The sequence below is a fragment of the Salmo salar genome, chromosome 13 (assembly GCF_965601325.2).
Source record: "Salmo salar chromosome 13, fSalSal1, whole genome shotgun sequence".
NCBI lineage: Eukaryota > Metazoa > Chordata > Actinopteri > Salmoniformes > Salmonidae > Salmo > Salmo salar.
Window position 1 is genome coordinate 81376791 of NC_138303.1, and position 16228 is coordinate 81393018.

Genomic DNA, 16228 nt, shown 5'->3' on the forward strand with positions numbered 1-16228 from the left:
CCACTCTTCTGGGACGGCTTTCCACTAGATGTTGGAACATTGCTGCAGCAAGAACAGCATTAGTGAGGTCGGGGACTGATGTTGGGCGATTAAGCCTGGCTCGCAGTCATCGCTCCAATTCATCCCAAAGGTGTTCGATGTGGTTGAGGTCAGGGCTCTATGCAGGTCAGTCAAGTTCTTCTACACCGATCTTGAAATATAGTTTCTGTATGGACTTCACTTTGTGCATAGGGGCATTGTCATGCTGAAACAGGAAAGGGCCTTCCCCAAACTGTTGCCACGAAGTTGGAAGCACAGAATCGTCTAGAATGTCATTGTATGCTGTAGCGTTAAGATTTCCCTTCACTGGTACTAGACCATTATTCCTCCTCCACCAAACTTTACTGTTTGCACTATGCATTCGGGCAGGTAGCGTTCTCCTGGCATCCGCCAAACCCAGATTCCTTTGTCGGACTGACAGATGGTGAAGTGTGATTCATCCCTCCAGAGAACGTGTTTCCACTGCTCCGGAGTCCAATGGTGGCGAGCTTTACACCACTCCATCCGACGCTTGGCATTGCACATGGTGATCTTAGGCTTGTGTGCGGCTGCTTGGCCATGGAAGCCCATTTCATGAAGCTCCCAACGAACAGTTTGTGTACTGACGTTGCTTCCAGAGGCAGTTTGGAACTCTGTAGTGAGACGATTTTTACACGCTACAGCACTCAGCGGTCCCGTTCTGTGAGCTCTAACAGGGCAGAAATTAACTCGTGATATTCCTGGATTAGTCATTATACTAATAGTCTGATTTAATAAACAAATATGATAGTCAGTTTAACAAACTTTAAGCGTACAAGACTGTATACATATCTGGCTCTGTTGGCAAAATCAATACATATCCCATCGAGCCAAGCGGGGAGAGGCTGCCTGTTGTCACAGTTCCAAGACCAGTCAGAAATGTCCAGCTAATCCTACGCCAGTGACGCCCGTAGATCTCAAAACTGAACTTGGATCCGCGTTAAGTAGCACTGATATCCTTTGCCACCGTTGTCTTAGAACACGACAGATAGCTCGAACCAGTCATGACTATTCAACAAAACAATACATCATTTTCAAGTTTCTTTCCAGTTTTGAAGTTGAGGGTGCAGTATTTATGAGGTTTTGCGATGTGAACAAAAACTAGCATAGTTCAGCTAGTTTAGCCAGGGAAAACCAGGGAAAACAAGCTGGGGACAGGATATAGCTGGGTACACATGCACACTAGGCTAATTCAGGACACAGATTTTAGTTTTTGTGCCCTTATATCAGGAGCTGGCTGCGAAAAAGTGATGGGCTAGAGCTGGCCTACAAGATGACATTATTCATTTTGCTTCTCTGATTGGTTAGATTTGTTCGAGATGATCCAAATGGTGATTCATTTGTTTGTACAAAGATTTTGAAGTCACACAAAGAACTTCTAGGATGGTAGTTTCAGACTGAATGTACGTAGCGATCGTTGGAGCAGCGGAATCAAATTCCGGGTGAGTGGTCAGGCAGAGAGACTCTATGCTGTCTATCTGCTCACAGATTTGAATCATGCTCCATTTATTCACTCCTATTAAAGTCTCCGCAGACATCTGACTCTCAGATACAGATGCACAAGTCTTCATCAGATTGGAACCATGCGTGAAAATGTCAGGCTAGCTCATCTCACAACACATTTGACTGATTAAATTGTCCATTAAACATGACATATGTCAGCCGAGATGTTCCACACTCTGTCACTGTTGCCCCGTGGCCATGTGCCAGTGCTAGTACCAATTGTTAGGAAAATCCCCAAAAATGATTGCCGGAAGCTTTTCTCCCCTGTTCTCATGCTTGGGGAAAAGACATGGATGTGTTCTGAATGCCAAGTAGAGGTGATTCATACAGCCACTACCATCATTAATGATATTTCTGTTTGCAGGGCAGTGCACAGACCTTTCAGGAGGCAGGTGCTCCAAAATACATTTTTATTAAAACAAGTTTTGCTTAGCCCTATTTATTTCTGCAATAACAAACTCACTCATCACAACTTGTAAGCAAGCTAGTTACAGTGACTCCTAAAGACATGATTGACTTCGGTAAAATAGGGTACGTAAAATAGGGTACGCTATTAGCTGATTATTGATGTTAGTGATTGATGTAAATCTGATAGTTAGCTAGCTTGATACATTTTGTTACTGATTGTGATTTATCTTCAATGCTCTAAAAATAATATCTTCATAATATAGCATAATGCTCATAATCTTCTAACTCATGCTATATGGCCGACTGGCTAGTGGCTTGTGTGGATATTGTTGTAAATGGTGGTTAGCTAAAGTCTAGACTAGTGTTCAGTGCTTTATTTGTAAATCAAGAGGTGACAGGGAAAAAAAGGTGTGAGATGTGGGTGACCTGGGGCGATTTCTTTTCTCAACCTTTATTATAAAGCATTGCATGCATATCATTGCATTTGTGTAGTGGCATAGAGCAGTAGAGTAGAGGTCCTTACACAGTGGTAAAGTATTACTTAAGTAGTTATTTTGGGTATCTGTACTTTGGGGCGGCAGGTACTTTTTGGGTATCTGTACTCTGGGGCGGCAGGTAGCCTAGTGGTTAGAGCGTTGGGCCAGTAACCGAAAGGATGCAAGGTCGAATCCCCGAGCTGACAAGGTAAAAATCTGTTGTTCTTCCCCTGAGCAAGGCAGTTAACCCACTGTTCCTACGCCATCATTGTAAATAAGAATTTGTTCCTAACAATTTTGGGATAGGGGGCAGTATTCAGAAATTCAGATGAATACGTGCCCAAATTAAACTGCCTGCTTCTCGAGCCCAGAAGGTAGGATATGCATATTATTAGTAGATTTGGATAGAAAACACTCTGAAGTTTCGAAAACTGTTTGAATGATGTCTGTGAGTATAACAGAACTCATATGGCAGGCAAAAACCTGAGAAAAAAATCCAACCAGGAAGTGACTTGTAGTTTTTCTATCTAATCCCTATCGAAACTACAGTGTCTGTGGGGTCATTTTGCACTTCCTAAGGCTTCCATTGGCTGTCAACAGCCTTTAGAAACTTGTTTCATCCTTCTACTGTTACTGGGCAGAGAATAGGAGCTCAGTCAATCAGTGGACTGCCTGGGACCAGTGAGTTGTTTACTGCGCGGGCACGTTGGCACGCCGCTTCTTCTTTTTCCTCTGTAATGAATACGCTATTGTCCGGTTGGAATATTATCGACGTTTTATGTTAAAAAGACCCTAAGGATTGATTGTAAACATCGTTTGACATGTTTCTACGAACGGTAATGGAACTATTTGACTTTTTGTCTCTGGTTTTACGCTTGCGCGTTATGCCTTTGGATTAGTGATCTGAACGCGCAAACAAAACGGAGGTATTTGGACATAAATATGGAGTATTTCGAACAAAAATAACATTTCTTGTTGAAGTGGGAGTCCTGGGAGTGCATTCCGACGAAGATCAGCAAAGGGAAGATTTATAATACTAATTCTGAGTTTAGTTGACTCCAGAACTTGGCGGGTAACTGTATTGCTTGCTTTGATGGCTGAGCTCTGTACTCAGAATATTGAAAAATGTGCTTTCACTGTAAAGCTATTTTAAAATCTGACACAGCAGTTGCATTAAGGAGAAGTGTATCTATAATTCTTTCAATAACTGTTGTAAATTTTATCAACGTTTATGATGAGTATTTTTGTAAATTGATGTGCTCATTCACCGGTAGTTTTGGTGGGAATACATTTTCTGAACATTACGCGCCAATGTAAAATGGGGTTTATGGATTTAAATATGAACTTTATCGAACAAAACATACATGTATTTTGTAACATTGAGTCCTGGGAGTGTCATCTGATTAAGATCATCAAAGGTTAGTGATTAATATTAGTTGTATTTTTGGTTTTTGTGACGCCTCTCCTTGCTTGGAAAATGGCTGTGTGGTTTTTCTTGTCAAGGTGATGTGCTAACATAATCTAATGTTATGCTTTCGCCGTAAAGCCTTTTTGAAATCGGACAATGTGGTTGGGTTAATGAGAATCTTATCTTTAAAATGGTGTATAATACTTGTGTGTTTGAGAAATTTGAATTATGACATTTTGGTTGTTTTGAATTTGCCGCCCTGCTATTTCACGCTAGCGTCCCACATGTCCCAGAGAGGTTTTAACTGACTTGCCTAGTTAAATAAAGGTTAAATATATATATATATATGTATATACACTGCTCAAAAAATAAAGGGAACACTAAAATAACACATCCTAGATCTGAATGAATTAAATAATCTTATTAAATACTTTTTTCTTTACATAGTTGAATGTGCTGACAACAAAATCACACAAAAATAATCAATGGAAATCCAATTTATCAACCCATGGAGGTCTGGATTTGGAGTCACACTCAAAATTAAAGTGGAAAACCACACTACAGGCTGATCCAACTTTGATGTAATGTCCTTAAAACATGTCAAAATGAGGCTCAGTAGTGTGTGTGGCCTCCACGTGCCTGTATAACCTCCCTACAATGCCTGGGCATGCTCCTGATGAGGTGGCAGATGGTCTCCTGAGGGATCTCCTCCCAGACCTGGACTAAAGCATCCGCCAACTCCTGGACAGTCTGTGGTGCAACGTGGCGTTGGTGGATGGAGCGAGACATGATGTCCCAGATGTGCTCAATTGGATTCAGGTCTGGGGAACGGGCGGGCCAGTCCATAGCATCAATGCCTTCCTCTTGCAGGAACTGCTGACACACTCCAGCCACATGAGGTCTAGCATTGTCTTGCATTAGGAGGAACCCAGAGCCAACCGCACCAGCATATGGTCTCACAAGGGGTCTGAGGATCTCATCTGGGTACCTAATGGCAGTCAGGCTACCTCTGGCGAGCACATGGAGGCCCCCCAAAGAAATGTCACCCCACACCATGACTGACCCACCGCCAAACCGGTCATGCTGGAGGATGTTGCAGGCAGCAGAACGTTCTCCACAGCGTCTCCAGACTCTGTCACGTCTGTCACATGTGCTCAGTGTGAACCTGCTTTCATCTGTGAAGAGCACAGGTCGCCAGTGGCGAATTTGCCAATCTTGGTGTTCTCTGGCAAATGCCAAGCGTCCTGCACGGTGTTGGGCTGTAAGCACAACCCCTACCCGTGGACGTCGGGCCCTCATACCACCCTCATGGAGTCTGTTTCTGACCGTTTGAGCAGACACATGCACATTTGTGGCCTGCTGGAGGTCATTTTGCGGGGCTCTGGCAGTGCTCCTCCTGCTCCTCCTTGCACAAAGGCGGAGGTAGCGGTCCTGCTGCTGCGTTGTTGCCCTCCTACGGCCTCCTCCACGTCTCCTGATGTACTGGCCTGTCTCCTGGTAGCGCCTCCATACTCTGGACACTACGCTGACAGACACAGCAAACCTTCTTGCCACAGCTCGCATTGATGTGCCATCCTGGATGAGCTGCACTACCTGAGCCACTTGTGTGGGTTGTAGACTCCGTCTCATGCTACCACTAGAGTGAAAGCACCGCCAGCATTCAAAAGTGACCAAAACATCAGCCAGGAAGCATAGGAACTGAGAAGTGGTCTGTGGTCCCCACCTGCAGAACCACTCCTTTATTGGGGGTGTCTTGCTAATTGCCTATAATTTCCACCTGTTGTCTATTCCATTTGCACAACAGCATGTGAAATTTATTGTCAATCAGTGTTGCTTCCTAAGTGGACAGTTTGATTTCACAGAAGTGTGATTGACTTGGAGTTACATTGTGTTGTTTAAGTGTTCCCTTTATTTTTTTGAGCAGTGTACTTTACTATTTATATTTTTGACAACTTTTACTTTTACTTCACTACAGTCCTAAAGAAAATAATGTACTTTTTACTCTATTCATTTTCCCTGACACCTCTCTAAAATGACGATGGATGCGGCTTATGGTAGAGAAATGAACATTCAATTCTCTGGCAACAGCTCTGGTGGACATTCCTGTAGTCAGCATGCCAATTGCACCCTCCCTCAAAACTTGGCATTGTGTTGTGTGACAAAGTGGCCTTTCATTGTCCCCAGCAAAAGGTGTTGTTTAATCTGCTTCTTGATATGCCACACCTGTCAGGTGGATGGATTATCTTGGCAAAAGAGAAATGCTTACTAACAGGGATGTAAACAAATTTGTGCTCAACACTTTAGAGAAATAAGCTTTTTGTGCATATGGTACATTTCTGGGATCTTTTATTTCAGCTCCTAAAAGATGGGAACAACACTTTACATGTTGTGTTTATATTTTTGTTCAGTATATGTCTGAGTGTTGGAGTGTGCCCCTGGCTATCCGTAAAAAGAAATAATAATAAAGAAAATGGTGCCGTCTGGGTTACTAAATATAAGGAATTGGAAATTATTTATAGTTTTACTTTTGATAGTTAAGTATATTTTAGCAATTGCATTTACTTTTGATGCTTAAGTATATTTAAAACCAAATTGTTTTAGACTTTTACTCAAGTAGTATTTTACTGGGTGACTTTCACTTTTACTAGAGTCATTTTCTATTAAGGTATCTTTACTTTTACTCAAATATGACATTTGGATACTTTTTCCACCACTGTGCTTACAAAAGTTGTACACATGGGGACCATTTTTAGTAGCCTAGGGTTCTGGAAAAGTTTGATCTTTTATAAATGCATTTCATGCAATTCTGGAAAATGCTGTTTCATAAAGTAAGTACACATATTTTCCCTGTCTTCTCACCATTAAATCGAGGAAATCTTTGCCTTTGCAGCCTGAATAGGGAATGTTTTATGTACGAACCGGTCCACAGGGGATACAAGTGTATAGCCGGCTGCATACAATGCCTTTGGACGGTAAGATGAAACGACTCAAAATGGCCAACTGCCGGCCTTTGGGATACACCAGTACCCTTCCTGCGTCTATGATTCTATAAGGAAATAAATGATGAAGTGCTACTGCACGTAGGCTATCAGCCAACCAGATATTTACTGTTGATACTTAAACTAGGTAGTTTGCTACACACTCGACTGGTGACCGCATTTCAAGCCATGCATGTTTGGATACCGGGCAATCTCCGAACAAGGCAGACTGGAAAAAGGCACAACCAACGGGCGGGGTAGGGGTGGCGAATTGTTAGGAGTGTGTATCGGAGGCAAAGTCAGGTGCAGGAGAGCAGAGTGTAGTGAACAGGAGCACTTTTTATTCCGGTCAAAATGACAGCACAAAAATAACATAAAATGTGCCCAAAACACGGAACATAGACAAAAAGTAATGCGCGTAAAAATATCCACAATATCAAGATACACATAACACAAACAATCCTACACAAAGACATGATGGGGAACAGAGGAATAAATACATATGAATTGATTGGGGAATGAAAACCAGGCGTGCAGGGAACAAGACAAAACAAATGGATACATGAAAAATGGAGCGGCGATGGCTAGAAAGCCGTTGACGTCAAGGAGAGGAGTTGACTTCGGCAGAAGTCGTGACACGAATTTGATGACGTCACAACGACTTGGGGACAGTGGGTTCAGAACAACAATGCCAAAAACAGTATACCCCCAAAATATATATAAAATCGGTGGTTCAAGCCCTGAATGCTGATTGGCTGACAGCCATGGTATATAAGACCGTATACCACAGGTATGACAAAACATTTATTTTTACTGCTCTAATTACGTTGGTAATCAGTTTATAATAGCAATAAGGCACCTTGGGGGTTTGTGGTATATGGCCAATATACCACGGCTAAGGTCTGTGTCCAGGCACTCCACTTTGCGTCGTGCTTAAGATCAGCCCTTAGCCATGGTATATTGACCATATACCACACATCCTTAGGCCTTATTGCTTAATTATACCACCACCCAAAAGGGCACTTGGTGAGTGGGAGGGTGAAGGGGCAGGGGCTCAGGTAGACCCCTATCTGTGCACGTGCCTGTCTGTTTGGCTCATCATGAAACGGAGGAAAGCAAGAAAAAGAGAGGAAGAATGTCAGTGAGCGCACAGACACATTTGAGGGTGGCATTTTAGTTAGCCTGCATTGCATTGGGGGGTATTATGTGATTTACTATCTGTGATTCCTACCCAGACACCAATTTCATGATGTCTATCAGTGCCATGCACACTTTTCATTCCTCTTTTTATCCATAGTTTCTCTCCCTCCTCCTCCCTCTTCTTCCCTTCCTTGCTTCCTTATCATCCCTCTCTTCCTCCTACACACTAAACCCCCCCCCCCCCACCCCCCACCCCCCCCCACCCCTGACCTTTGGTGGTGGGAGATAGTTCATTATCTATGAGCGACCTTCCATCTGCATTCATGGCTACTCTGGGAGCCATTAAGATTAGGATGGAAATCTCACAAGCCATTACTGGGAGGCGCGCGGCAGAGCACAGGGCTCACTGCAGACACGCTAATGGACTCATTTGTAATTGGGAGAGAGGGAAATGACTTCGCTAGCTAGCAGCGGCTTTGTTTGATGGAGTATGGCGGGAGCGCATGCTAGATTTGACAAATGAACAAATGGGGGTTCTCGTCATCGTCGTCTTTGTGTGTGTGAGTCGTACGGGCTGTTCCTCGTATACCCCCAACACACAAGCATGCACACACACAAGTACACACAAGCCATCTACCTCTGCCTCTGACTAGCTCTCCATGCGTGCCCATAATATTACTATTGGGGGGGGGGGTTAAGGGGACAGTCTTTTAGGCACTCTCTGTCATTGCGTTATCACTATGGAACAGAGATATGCTACTAGGCTTTCCAGTGGGGTGAGTAAAGGTTGAAATGGTATTTCATGTTATCTTTAGATTTGGGATTAGATTTTTGACTTAAAGGACCACATAGTGTTGCCACAAGTTGATACACTACTTTCAGCAGGCCTCTACAGTTATGTCATTTAGGCTTCATTTAATATTTATTAGCAACGTCTGAAAATGAAGGTGTGGTTATTGTGGTTTATTTCATATTTCTGATTAACTTTCATTTACAAAAAGTACAATTTCTTTCTCCTAAATTTCTCTGTGGTTCGCCACACACAGCAGTCGTGATTGGCTTATTAGCGTGCTTATGTAAACTAGAGTTATAGCTATATAAATATTTCACATCACCTCTTTTATATAGGCAGTAGGATAGGCAGTAACATGCACCAAACCTTTTCCTGTAAAAATGTCAAATATTATACTGGACATTTCCAACATGGCCGGCAGGACTTTGCATTAAGAAGGCTAGAAAAGGTAACTCCCCAGTGTTTAACCTGACAAGGATGAGTGAGTGAGTGAGTGAGTGAGTGAGTGAGTGAGTGAGTGAGTGAGTGAGTGAGTGAGTGAGTGAGTGAGTGAGTGAGTGAGTGAGTGAGTGAGTGAGTGAGTGAGTGAGTGAGTGAGTGAGTGAGTGAGTGAGTGAGTGAGAGAGAGAGAGAGAGAGAATATTTTAATGGCCCTTGGTAGCTCGTGCCAAGCCTCTCTCTGCTCCACTGCTAGGGGGAAAATAGACCCTGTTTACTACAGACAGAGAGCTCATATAGACCTACATAGAGAATAGTTGTGGCCGTAGTATTAGTATTAAATGATGTGTGGTAAAGGTAAACAATGTCTGTCCGCTCTTTGTCTCATTTTATTTATTTGTTTTAGTCTGGCAGATGTTGGGAGGTGAGGCAACCACAGCATATTGTGTGCGTGCGTGTGTGTTTGTACATTCGTGTGTGTGCGTGCGTGTGTGCAATTATTATTCAATTCTGTGATCAATGCCCTTGGCAGTACCAGTGTAAAATCAGGTGATACACCTCTCTCTCTCTATCCTTCTCTCGCTGTTTCTCTGGGGATAGGCCATCAGGCAGAGAGAGAGAGAGAGAGAGAGAGAGAGAGAGAGAGCAGCATTTCTGCTTTAGTGGATGTGGTGCTGACAGACGGGTCTTATCATCTCTGCAGCTACAAGCATGATTACCGCTGACAGCTCCGACCGCTGATAAAAGAGGGAACATTAAAGAAAACAGTGGTGCGCCACACTACTGTTTCTCCACACTCCTCCTCCTCCCGCTTCGCGCGGCGCCGGGTGTCAAAGCTGTCGAATGGGGGAAGTGACATCACAAGATTCCGCCAGCAGTCTGGAGGCTCATCACGTCAGTAGCAGCCTGTCTTGTGTCAGGCTTCCCCCAGGCAAGCTGTGATCCATCCAGCCTTCTTCTTCTCCTCCTCCTCCTCCTCCTCATCCACATCAAGATGATTCTTCTGGCGGGAGAAAAAAACGGAACAGAATGTTTCTCCATCTTGTTAACTGACAGCATTTTTTTGTTAAAGCGCTGTCCCAGAAAGCTGAGAACGTGCAAATGGTTTGGGATTGGCAGAGTGGAAATTGGCAACAAAAGTGTTGTGAATTATTGAGTTTGGATGGGGTTGTGGCGCTAGCTAGCTACCGCTTTACTTTGGATTTCACAACCCTCCGAGGTGTCACTGGAAAAGCATGGAGGAGTACTCAATTAAAACGCAGAGGAGATTGTCTCTGGCTTCATTTACATATAGTTCTGCCCTGACAAAAAAGTGTGTGTGTGTGCAAGTTTGTGTTTGTCTGAATGTCTAAAGTTCAAGGAAATAATAGGCCTACACAAGCTGCTGCCATCCCCTTCCACATCCCGTCCCTCTCCTCTCCTCCCCTCATGGGGATCTCTTCCCCCCCTCCCCTCATGGTGAAACTCTCCTTTCCTCCCCCCTCCCCTCATGGTGAATCTCTACACCCTCCCCTCATGGTGAAATTCTCCTTTCCTCCCCCCTCCCCTCATGGTGAAACTCTCCTTTCCTCCCCTCATGGTGAAACTCTCCTTTCCTCCCCCCTCCCCTCATGGTGAAATTCTCCTTTCCTCCCCCCTCCCCTCATGGTGAAACTCTCCTTTCCTCCCCTCATGGTGAAACTCTCCTTTCCTCCCCCCTCCCCTCATGGTGAAACTCTCCCCTCTTCCCCTCTCCCCTCATGGTGAAACTCTCCTTTCCTCCCCCCTCCCCTCATGGTGAATCTCTCCCCCCCCTCCCCTCATGGTGAAACTCTCCTCTCATGGTGAAACTCTCCTCTCCTCTCCTCCCCCCTCCCCTCATGGTGAAACACTCCCCTCCTCCCCCCTCCCCTCATGGTGAAACTCTCCTCTCCTCCCCCCTCCCCTCATGGTGAAACTCTCCTCTCCTCCCCCCTCCCCGCATGGTGAAACACTCCTCTCCTCCCCTCGTGGTGAACCTCTCCTCTCCTCCCCCCTCCCCTCATGGTGAAACTCTCCTCTCCTCTGGCAGGCAGGCAGCTCATTTGGCCAGAGAGAGAGAGGGAGAGCCTAGGTTGGCTGAAACTCGCTTTTGATTCTCTTTTCATTTATTTGAACTGATCTGCTGTGATTAAGAGCTCTGTGTCTCGTTATTCTCTTTTTGGAAGAGAGGAGCAGAGTGCCGCTTCCTTTTGCCAAAATATGTGTATAATTAGAGACCCAGGCAGGCGTGGGCCGTGCCAAAGCGATGGGAAGCATTCGCTCTCCTTATTAGATTCACTTAAATGCTGTTGTAAATCATAGCTGCCAGTGGGGCTCTGCCAGGCCTATGCAGGCTCCATAGCCTCACATTCTCTCTCTGGAAGCTTCCACTATGACTGCCTAGCCAAGTCTGAGAGAGGGAAGTAGGGAGGGCGCTCTGAGAGTTCTGAGAACGGAGCGGCAAAGAACCAACAACACTGTTGTTCCACAGTTTGTTTAGGTTTTTCTGCTTAATATCGTTAAACGATTGTTTAAGCAGTTTGGGGATTTCATCCCCGACCTGGATTAATGTGAGATGGCTGGATGAAGCTGAGACAAAGCTTTGAGACATGTTCAGTGTTCAGAGGCCCTGTTATATACGACAGTGGAGAGAGGGGTTGAAAAACTAACGCCATAAAGGCCAGCTGGAGATGATTTCTGTCTCCCCAAACTGTTATTTCAAAAGAAGTGAGTAATGATGACTTCAACTCCATGTCATGGGAGATGTTGATTCATTCCAGGACTTTATTTTCTCTCTCTGTCTGTTTTGTCAATCCAGCTCTATTATTAAAGACATACTCCAAGTCCCATTGCAGTGTTTAGAAAATGGCAGATCAGCGCTGAAGTGATTATTACTCCTAAAAAACGCCTGCTTAAATGGGTGCCAATATATAAAGAGTTGAGCCTGAGTGCTGTTCCATTGTTCTGAATGTTCTGACAAATTTGAGATTATAACGATGGAGGGGGAGAGAAGAAAACTAGACAAAGGTTGCTGAGAGGAAAAGCGAGAGAGAAAGGACAGCGATGGCATTTCAAATAAAATACATCAGAAAGCTCAATCAGACCCTGGATTCAGCACGTTGTCAGGGAACAGGAGCAACAAATCAGAACACATTGTTCCACATGGGGGTAATGGGGATCTCTCAGCCAATGACAAACTTCGGCTATGTTCCACATGATGACAAAGTGCCGCCGCTCTCGATCTCCTTCACATGACACGTTTCCCAAGTCAGCATTTCTCCTAGACATGACAAGAAGCCAGCTGTGATTCTGGGTCCTGAGTAACACACTGAGTAACACACTGAGTAACACACTGAGTAACACACTCTACATGTCATTACCCCGTCTCATATTGTAAATGTCACTAGGCTGGCTTGGACTGGTTGGATTGGGTGAGGTTATTGGGGGCAGTGTGGACGTATGTCCTGATGTGGGTGGGGTTGTTGGTGGCAGTATGGAGCCGGGTCCTGAACAGTCCCCTGACCACGCATCACTACCTCTGCTCCCCGTGCCCCTCTCCTTTCGTCCTTTAAATAAACACAGCAGCAGAGCCTTGGGAAGATGGATGAGGATCATGAGCTGTGGCTGGGGGGCAGGCGGGCGGGCGGGCGGGGCGAGGGGAGGGGACGGTGGGGTAGGCCTTTTAAAGGGGCTGTGCTATCGCTGTGCCGCTGGGGAAAGATGTATGGCACCCAGCCAGTCCCGGGCGGGAGGGGGGCAGTAGAAAACAGTGGTCCGCCGCATGACCGTTATGGCCCCCACAGAAAGGATTGGAGCGAGCTTCAGTCCCCAGGAAATTAATTCCCAGGAAGAGCCTGAGTCCTAGCTGTAAATCATGGAAGTATGGAGCCAGCTGGAAGGAAGGAAGGAAGGAAGGAAGGAAGGAAGGAAGGAAGGAAGGAAGGAAGGAAGGAAGGAAGGAAGGAAGGAAGGAAGGAAGTGGAATGAAAGTGGAATGCGATGGAGGGATAGTGGAGGGATGGTGGAGGGATAGTGGGGGATGGAGGGATGGTAGAGAGATGGAGGGATGGTGGGGGGTGGAGGGATGGTGGAGGGATGGAGGGATGGAGGGATGGTGGAGGGATGGAGGGATGGTGGGATGGAGGGATGGTAGAGAGATGGAGGAGGGATGGTGGAGGGATGGTGGAGGGATGGTGGGATGGAGGGATGGTGGAGGGATAGAGGGATGGAGGGATGGTGGAGGGATGGAGGCATGGTGGGATGGAGGGATGGTAGAGAGATGGAGGGATGGTGGGGTGTGGAGGGATGGTGGAGGGATGGTGGAGGGATGGAGGGATGGTGGGATGGAGGGATGGTGGAGGGATGGAGGGATGGTGGGGTGTGGAGGGATGGTGGAGGGATGGAGGGATGGTGGGATGGAGGGATGGTGGGATGGAGGGATGGTAGAGAGATGGTGGAGGGATGGAGGGATGGTGGGATGGAGGGATGGTGGGATGGAGGGATGGTGGGATGGAGGGATGGTGGAGGGATGGAGGGATGGTGGGATGGAGGGATGGTGGAGGGATGGAGGGATGGTGGAGGGATGGTGGGATGGAGGGATGGTGCAGGGCGGCGAAGGGCTTCGGCGGTGTTGTGCGAGGAAAGGAAAGAGAACACTCTTTTGATCATAAACCCTGAAGGCAAAATTACTTGTGGTTTTCCCCACCGAAGGTGCCCAATGATGTGGCTGTTCCAACTCTCTGACTGCCCATCCCCACCCCTCCCTCAACCCCCCAGTCCCCCTGTGTGACGGCTCCATTGGGGGCTACTACGGCGTGGTGCAGCTGCAGGTTTCTCAGATTGATTAATCTCCCTGGGCAGGGCCCCATCAATCCTAATACGGCTCTAATGAAATGGTTGGGTGTTGAGGGAGAGGCGGGGGGTCATAAGTCACTTTAGAAACATATCATGATAAAGAAGGCATTGATCAAGGGGACCAGAATGATGACAAATGCCGGAGCTCTCGAGAAAAACAGCCAGAGCAACAGAGGGGAGGTGCTCGGATGCTATCAGCCAGGCACAGCACTCAGGCCTGCGATAAATCACACCACTATCTAAGGGAAAGATTTGCTTGATTCCTTCAATTGGGTTTTCTGGCTACTAAGCAATACTAAGACAATGGCTGAAGGTTTTTAAGGTAAACAAACACATAGGTGCTAAGATGGCTGACGATGGAGCTGTCTTTTGTGCCACACATTCTGATTAAGACACAGACATACACACTGAGACCATTGTGTTGACCATTAGTCAGGCCGCTACTAAATGATACATCTCCTCATGTTTTTAGCCACAGCGGCTGGCTGGCTGGCTGGCTAGCTGGCTAGCTGGCTGGCTGGCTGGCTGGCTGGCTGGCTGGCTGGCTGGCTGGCTGGCTGGCTGGCTGGCTGGCTGCTGCTGCTGCTGCGGCAGTGGTGGTATTGGCTGCAGTAGTGATAACTAATGAAAGCAGTTCCCTTTTCTTCCTTTTTTCCCTTTCGTTCTCACTTCATTATGCAGGCAGCCTCCTGGCGGTATCTGACAGAATGTGCTATCTGCAACCCCCAGCTGCAGTCCCCTTCTCTATCGCCCAATCGCTGGCGGCTTAACCTTACTGATGCCTGCCTGCCTGTTTGCCTTCCTATCTGTCTGCCTAGGGATGCATGGAGCAGGGTGGAAATGATGCTGTTATCTGAATAGAGAAAGAGGCCCATATCCATAGCCTGCTGTTGATGTTGGCTCTGTTGGTATTGGCACCAGAGGGGTATAGCCAGTACTGTACTGGGTGGCGGGGTGTTGGTATTGGCACCAGAGGGGTATAGCCAGTACTGTACTGGGTGGCGGGGTGGCGGTATTGGCACCAGAGGGGTATAGTCAGTACTGTACTGGGTGGCGGGGTGTCGGTATTGGCACCAGAGGGGTATAGTCAGTACTGTACTGGGTGGCGGGGTGGCGGTATTGGCACCAGAGGGGTATAGCCAGTACTGTACTGGGTGGCGGGGTGTCGGTATTGGCACCAGAGGGGTATAGCCAGTACTGTACTGGGTGGCGGGGTGTCGGTATTGGCACCAGAGGGGTATAGCCAGTACTGTACTGGGTGGCGGGGTGGCGGTATTGGCACCAGAGGGGTATAGCCAGTACTGTACTGGGTGGCGGGGTGGCGGTATTGGCACCAGAGGGGTATAGCCAGTACTGTACTGGGTGGCGGGGTGTCGGTATTGGCACCAGAGGGGTATAGCCAGTACTGTACTGGGTGGCGGGGTGTCGGTATTGGCACCAGAGGGGTATAGTCAGTACTGTACTGGGTGGCGGGGTGGCGGTATTGGCACCAGAGGGGTATAGCCAGTACTGTACTGGGTGGCGGGGTGTCGGTATTGGCACCAGAGGGGTATAGTCAGTACTGTACTGGGTGGCGGGGTGTCGGTATTGGCACCAGAGGGGTATAGTCAGTACTGTACTGGGTGGCGGGGTGTCGGTATTGGCACCAGAGGGGTATAGTCAGTACTGTACTGGGTGGCGGGGTGTCGGTATTGGCACCAGAGGGGTATAGTCAGTACTGTACTGGGTGGCGGGGTGTCGGTATTGGCACCAGAGGGGTATAGTCAGTACTGTACCGGGTGGCGGGGTGTCGGTATTGGCACCAGAGGGGTATAGTCAGTACTGTACCGGGTGGCGGGGTGTCGGTATTGGCACCAGAGGGGTATAGTCAGTACTGTACTGGGTGGCGGGGTGGCGGTATTGGCACCAGAGGGGTATAGTCAGTACTGTACTGGGTGGCGGGGTGGCGGTATTGGCACCAGAGGGGTATAGCCAGTACTGTACTGGGTGGCGGGGTGTCGGTATTGGCACCAGAGGGGTATAGTCAGTACTGTACTGGGTGGCGGGGTGTCGGTATTGGCACCAGAGGGGTATAGTCAGTACTGTACTGGGTGGCGGGGTGTCGGTATTGGCACCAGAGGGGTATAGTCAGTACTGTACTGGGTGGCGGGGTGGCGGTATTGGCACCAGAGGG

The 16228-nt window shown here is 47.2% G+C and overlaps 1 protein-coding gene across 7 annotated transcripts in view; it reads left to right on the plus strand.

Moving 5' to 3' along the window:
* The window catches only part of auts2a (activator of transcription and developmental regulator AUTS2 a), a 491988-nt gene that overhangs the window by 368808 nt on the left and 106952 nt on the right, over positions 1-16228 (plus strand). The window lies entirely within an intron of this gene.